We start from the raw sequence: 7,586 nt of genomic DNA on the forward strand, positions 1-7,586 counted from the left end.
GCATGTTTTTTAACCTAAAATTCTTCTCAAAAGGAACTTAAACTTTGAAATTTAAAATAATATTTTTATATTCCCCCCTTGAAGAGGGTGATTGAAAAACATATGGATCATTTAGGGATGCATGGCTGAGTTATGAGGTACATGAATCAATTGGCAAGAGAAATTAAAAAGACATCAGAAAAATCCAAATAAAAAAAGATAATTTCTGGATGAAATATAGACTATCAAAGTCTTATGTGTAAAAATTCCAAGTAAAGGAAAAATAAATCTATAACAGGTCCTTGAATCAGGGCCCAATTAAAATGATATAAGCAAGTAAGCAATTACCCAATCATCAGCCAGGATTACAGAAAGTTTGCCACACTATGAAAGACAGAAAATGGATTAGATAATAGGAGCCAGGTAGGAGCCAAGTTAGGGATACTGGTCTGTAAGTATTTTCAGAATGTGGATACAAGGAAGGCCTATGACTTAGCATATATTAAGCATTGCAACCTTGACTCCACATTAATATATCTTATGTGCTCTTTTTGGCACTTATCAGGTTTAGCTTTGTGTTTCTTTGGCCCTGTGCAATGGCTCTTTTTGTATTCTTTGTCCTGGAATTGGACAGAATCATTAAGCGAAGTCCCATAAATTTTATTTTTTAAACAATTAGTGGCATCATTTTTATAGTCACAATCTTTTGGGGCATTGACATTATAGCAAATGTATTTTAAACTTATATTACTGCAAAATCAAAAAGTTAAAGAAAATCTTAATACTGGTGACATGTGCTTCAAATATAAAAAGGAGAGAAAAAATAAAAAACTGAAATAGTATATTGCACATGCAAGAAAAATATAAGAGTTTAAAAATAAAAATATAGCTTATAATCATTGACACCCTGTGTCAGCTAAGAAAATATAGAATACAATGCTTTCTCACCAGAAATGAGATCCATTTCCTCTTCATATCTGGCCATGATCCACTGTGAGTACAAGCAAATGAATTTCACAAAGTAACAGTTTTTTTTTATAAAGAACAGTAGTACAAATATGTGGGTATCAATATTCTCAAAATTCTCAATAGCCCAATTAATTACAATAGCAAACAAAAACCACTATCATTTTTTACATAAGTTGTATGGCATTTTTAAAAGCCTATGAACTGATGGATATTTGTCACAATTTTTACAAATGTAGCAAATCTTTCAACCTTGGCAAACATATTTTTAAACAAAGTAAAACTGATTTTGGGTTTAGAACATCATCAAGAAATCTAGATATCATTAAAAAAATGTAGCAGAGGAGTCTAGGAAAAACCCAAACGCCTGTACTGTTGATGTTGGATAAAGTGAGCTAAAGAGTTATAAATAAGAGATGCTCCTCTTTGGGGAGTCTTCTAGGGGTACAATGTCCTGGGATTAACTTCCCAGCTTCGTTGGCATGAGATTGTTGTCCCATTAATTCACATTTTTAAAAATGTGGGAGATGGGGATTAAAATTGTATTTCACTTCAGATACTAAAATGGACCTTACCTCCTATTAGGGGCAGGCAAAATGACCAGAGATTGTTTAAAAACAAATTCTAAAAATCATGTCTAAAAACCCCTTAAAATCAATTTGAGATATTTAGCTCATTAAATTTCCCAAAGGTTGTTATACAATTGTAGCAATGTTCTGATGGAGTCCATCTATCCTCTATGTGACAATTTACAAAGTCAAAACAGAAATACTGTTTTTATATGGGCTCATTCAATAATGTTTGTTCAGTATAGTTATAGGGGGAAAACAACAGAATATAACAGTAGTTAAAACCCAGTACATTAAAATTATTCATTGTAACAGAATAGTATTTAATGTAGTAATATATGAACTAAAACCCAACAAAATTAAATCTTAAACAAAACAATCAGCAAAGTGGAATAGAATACAGAGATTTTTTATAAAACATTGGAATCTGAAAAACCTTAAAAATATAACCTCCAGTCTCTTTAAAGTTCCTTGTTTTGTTTTGTTTTTTTATCCATTTAGATGTCTATTGTCAGAAGGCAGAAGATTGGTAAGGGATAGGCAATGAGGGTTAAATGACCTGCCCAGGGCCACACCGCCAGGAAGTATCTGAGGCCAGATTTGAACCCAGGACCTCCCATCTCTAGGCCTGGCTCTCAATCCACTGAGCTGCTTCCTCATAGTGAGGGTGGGTTTTTGGAATCTCAAATTGGGCCAAAGAATTACAGGGAGTTGAATTTTTCCCCTGAATCTCAGGTGATGTAAATAAAAGGATCAATGCACTCAAAAGATATCCTTTTAAAGCAGCCATGCTTGTAACTTCCTGTTTGGAAAAGTCTCTTCCTTCTCTTTCTCCCCACCTGTAGTCCCCTGCCTCCAGTCCACGTGGAGGCTAATTGTAGCCTAAAGAAAAATCAGCCCCATTTTTACCAGCTGGTGGAAGTGAGTCCTGGGCCCGGGGTGATGAGAGATCTGCTCAGAGGGCAGAGTTGCTGGGGCCGGGTGGGTTGGGACCAGGTGAGTGAGAGAGAGGCCAGGAGCAGGAGCCGGAGCTGGAGCCTCAGGGCCAGGGCTGAAGCCAGAGAGCGATCTTAGGAGGAGCGGATGGCTATAGGCAGGAGCTAGGTAAGCAGGCAAGCAGGTGCAAACAGGCTCAAGTGAGCTGATCAAGACACTTTTCTGAAAAGCCTTTGAGAAACGTGGCTTAAAAGAAATTTATCTAGGCTATCTTTTTTTTTTAATTGAGAGTTTTTCTCTCATCCTGTTTGGTCGCCATTAACTGTAACATTTAAATTAGTTTCTCTACTAAAAGTATTATATTTTATGAGGTTTATTAAAGATTATTAGAAATCAAGGATACAAAATAATAAACCACATGCCATGGCTGATTTAGCAAAATTCAACACCCCCCCCTTAGTTTACTCACTACATCCTTGCAATCTCTGAGTACAGGAAGAGACTCTTGGGAGGCAGAGAGCCCATTAAATACTCTTTGTGGGGAGACCCAGGTGAGATTATAGGGAATTCTGGGAAGTACCAAGGACTTCTGGGGATTGAAGTCTGGGTGCAAATCTCCATTTTTACATGTAGATTCTAAATGATCACCTTAATGCAAATATCAATAATATGGAAATAGAAAATCAAGGACACATGTAAAACCCAGTGGAATTGCTCAGCAGCTACGGGAAGGGATGGAGGAAGGAGAGGGAAAGAATATGATTCTTATAACCAAGAAAAAATATTCTAAATTGACTAATTAAATAAATTTATTTTTTTTTATTTTTAAAAATAAATTATATAATTCACTAAAAAGAGAAAGTAAAACATTGTGGTAAAATCCAATGTAATAGAACTTGTTACTAGTAACAATGCAACAAGTCAGGACACTTCTGAAGGACTTATGTAAAAGAATGCTATGCACATTGAAAGAAAGAATTATGGGAGTAGAAATACAAAAGCAAAATATATGAAATCACTCATCACATGAGCATATGATTTGGGGTCTAGGCTTTAAAAAATATATCAAAAATGAATAATATGGAAATAGGTATCAAGTGACAACATTTGTATAACCCAGTGGAATTGTTTGTTGATGCTGGGATCAGGGAGGGAAAGAAAACAAATCATGTAAACATGGAAAATATTCTAAAAAATAAACAAATTTTTTAAAAGATTCAAATGATGGCTAGCACTTCTTAGCAATAAAATATTTGTCAATATAAGTATTTACATTGCTTTTTAGACATAATACCATTGCACACTCAACTGACTACAATATAGAATAAATATAACTTTTATAAACATTAGGAAACCAACATTCATGTAGCTTATTTTATAATGATATTTGCTTCATTAAACTCATCTGGAACTGAATCTGTAATATCTCTGAGAGTTGACTGTACACCCTGCCTCACTCACAAACATACACAAACATGTAAGTATTCCTTTCTATTAAACAATGAAAAAGTTTTTTCAGCAACTCTAAGTCTTGTGTGGTAAAAGACTTGTGCACTTTTGAGTGTAAAATCACTACATCAGTGATTCTTGTCACATTACGAAGAGGTAGGATTTTATGAGCCCCTGTGACCTCAGTTGTTGTGTTTTCCTGTTTGCTATTGTTCTTTGTATTTTCAGAAACCTTTTCCTTAACCGTGGTGTCATTTGTCTTGTCTTTATCATTTCCTAAATCAACTTTTCCCCCAACCATATCCTTAGTTGTTTCAGCCATTTCCCTAGCATTGTCCTTTTCCTTTCTTGCCAAGTATTCGTGACACATTTTCTGTACCAAGTATTCTAATTTGTTGTCTAATACTAGTATCTGTGCAGACTTCCTTGGTGATAGCATCCTTAGAACAGATCTTAGGTAAAAGAGGGTTTGTATGGTGGCCATGAGGATCACGTAGATTTGGGCCACCACCTGCCAAACTATGGAATTGGAGAGTGGTATCACGGTGATGAACGAAGTACTATTAGCAATTAGTTGTACTATATCCATCATAACACTTGTAACAGTATTGTAAATTATACAATATGCCCAGTATATAACTAATGCCATCAGCACAGATGCCCAGAAAATAAATTGCAGCATTATGCTTTCTTTTCAAAACTCCTCTGTCCTTAACTCTTCAAAATGACTACCCTTGTTTTGGGGTCCAACTGATAACTCTCCTTGCAATTGCCTGGGATGGATTCTGACTTTTTCCTGGGGTGCCAAATTGTAATAGTGAGGGTGTAGCAGTCCACCCCTAGCTATGGGCAAGGGGAACAGTTGATATGTACAGATTGCCTTAGATTGCCTTAGAAGAGAGCATGCTCAGTATTGCACATGGCTGGGAAAGCCTTTGACCCTTGACCCCAGCTTCTCCCAGGTTAGGCGGGAACACAGGTTTCTTTGTGATCACCTGGTTAAGAGAAACCACACCTATACCTTGTCATTAACCAATGATGATCATCCCTGTGTACTGTGTATATTTGCATATCAAAGATTATATATAGCCCAGCAAGCTCCGCCCCTCTCTCTCTCTCTCTCTCTTTTTCAGGCTAGCTGATGGCTGTCCTGGCAGGAGCTTGGCCTCTGGCCAAGCTCCATCTTTAAACCTTCTCTATCTCTCTTTCATCTCTCTGACCTGTGTGGTATTAAATGTGGATCTCTGGACTGGTAAAAGCCTTCAGAAGGGTCCTTTGATCAGAGCTTAGCTGTGGCTCATGGAAAATTAATAAAGACTCATTCCTGCCACCTCATATCTCTAATTTGACTCCGTCATCCCCCTCGTGGTATCTAAAACTTCTATCCTGTCTCTATCTTCCTACCTTAAAGCTTCTCTCCCCTCTAAGGAAGCTTTAGAGGGGGACTTAGAAAGGGAAGGAACCACTGAACAGCTGTTATCAATGGAGTCAGTCAGTCTAGACTAAAGGGTAAATCTATTCCCCCACAGCTTCCTTCTTAACTGATAGATTGAAATTCTCCTCCTACTACATAGACTCTGAACCAATTTCTGGCATAACTCAAGGTGTCCAAAAGAATTGTTGAAAGAAAGGAAAGGAGAGGAGAGGAGAGGAGAGGAGAGGAGAGGAGAGGAGAGGAGAGGAGAGGAGAGGAGAGGAGAGGAGAGGAGAGGAGAGGAGAGGAGAGGAGAGGAGAGGAGAGGAGAGGAGAGGAGAGGAGAGGAGAGGAGAGGAGAGGAGAGGAGAGGAGAGGAGAGGCTCCAACTGTTTTTGAACCTGGATGGCATTCCATCCCATCCTATCCCCCCCCCCATCATATGAAAGTTCCATTTGCTCCTTTTCTCAGAATCTCTTCAAACCAAAATTTCTCTTTGCAAGATTGTTCACAACAATAAACACCTACATTTTTATTGCTATAAACATATTTAATACGCAACTTTTGTAACTCTCCAATTTTATGTTGTGTATGTTTGATTTACTCAAGACAGAATGTATGAGACTTTCTTAGTTATCTTGACCAACAATACAGAGGTATATGCCAAGAAGTCTAATGAGAAACTGCAAGATTGAAAACTTTAGCAGATCAATTTATTACTCTGTTCCTCTCTTCTGTATAGTCTTTGAAATACTTTAGCTTCAGTATAGTGGGAACCTGACATCATTAGGACTGATCTTGTCTTTGACTTTCTTTTGGACAATGATAAGATGAGTAGGACTGTTATTATAATGGTTGCCAAGAGTAGCTTTTGCCAGGAGCTGAGAGTCCTACATGAGATCAAACAAAAGAACTACAGAGTTATCTTGACTAAGGACATCCTTTAACTTCCTTCAAGAATCAGCTCACTGTGAACAAATTGTGGTGTCTAGTGGTGATGGAATACTATTGTGCTCAAAGGAATAATAAACTGGAGGAATTCCATGGGAACTGGAACAATCTCCAAGAATTGATGCAGAGTGAGAAGAGCAGAACCAGGAGAACATTGTACACAGAGATGGATACACTGTGGTACAATCAAACATAATGGACTTCTCTACTAGCAGCAATGCAGTGACCCAGAACAATTCTGAGGGACTTATGAGAAAGAACACTATCCACATCCAGAGAAAGAACTGTGGGAGCAGAAATGCAGAAGAAAAACAACTGCTTGATCACATAGGTCGATGGGGATATGACTGGGGATGTAGACTCTAAATGATCACCCTGGTGCAAAGATCAACAACATGGAAATAGGTCTTAATCAATGACACAAGTAAAACCCAGTGAAATTGCTCATTGGCTATGGGAGGGGGGTGCAGGAAGGAGCAGGAAAGAACATAAATCTTATAACCATGGGAAATTATTCCAACTCAATTAAGCTTGTCCAAGCTTCTGTCTACAATGGTTCAGACTTGCCACTTCGGTTTCACCTGATTTCAACCTTCACACCTGTCTCCTTATGTAATTAGAAAGGAGTTTCTTATTGGTCTCATTGTCCTTGGCAGTTGCATTCTTAAACCTCTTCTGCATTTCTGTTGTCTCGTAAGTTTGGGAAGCATCAGGTTTTCTTTTGTAAATTTTAAAAATTAATATCCAATACGCCAAGTATTATAATATTTATTAATAATAAAACTTGAAGCAAAGGAAAATAAAAGCCATGGGAAACAGAGAGCTCATCAGCCTCACACATGAAAAAGAGAAGGAGGGAGGTATTATCCACATAAACATAAACACAAACACATAAACAGAAAGGGAAAAGGATTCTTGGGAGGTTCGGAGGAGGGAAGAATTCTGGGAGATGAAGTCCAAAGATTACAAATTTCCGCTTTCTCTCTCCCCTCCTTGAGAAGGCAAGCAATTATATATAGATTATACAGGTGCAGTCATGAAAATATAATTCCATATTAGCCATGTAGCCAAAACACACACACCAGAAAAAGCCTAAGAAAAATAAAGTTTAAAAAGTATACTTCAATCAGGGTTTAGAATCAATCAATTCTTTCTCTAGAGGCAAATAATATTTTTCATCATAAATCCTTCAGAATAGTCTTAAATCATTTGTATTGCTCAAAGAGCTAGGTCATTCACAGTTGCTCATCATACAATATTGTTATTACTATGTACAATGTTCTGGGTCTGCTCACTTCACTTTGCATCTGTTCATATAAATC

The sequence above is a fragment of the Monodelphis domestica genome, chromosome 6 (assembly GCF_027887165.1).
Source record: "Monodelphis domestica isolate mMonDom1 chromosome 6, mMonDom1.pri, whole genome shotgun sequence".
Classification (NCBI taxonomy): Eukaryota; Metazoa; Chordata; class Mammalia; order Didelphimorphia; family Didelphidae; genus Monodelphis; species Monodelphis domestica.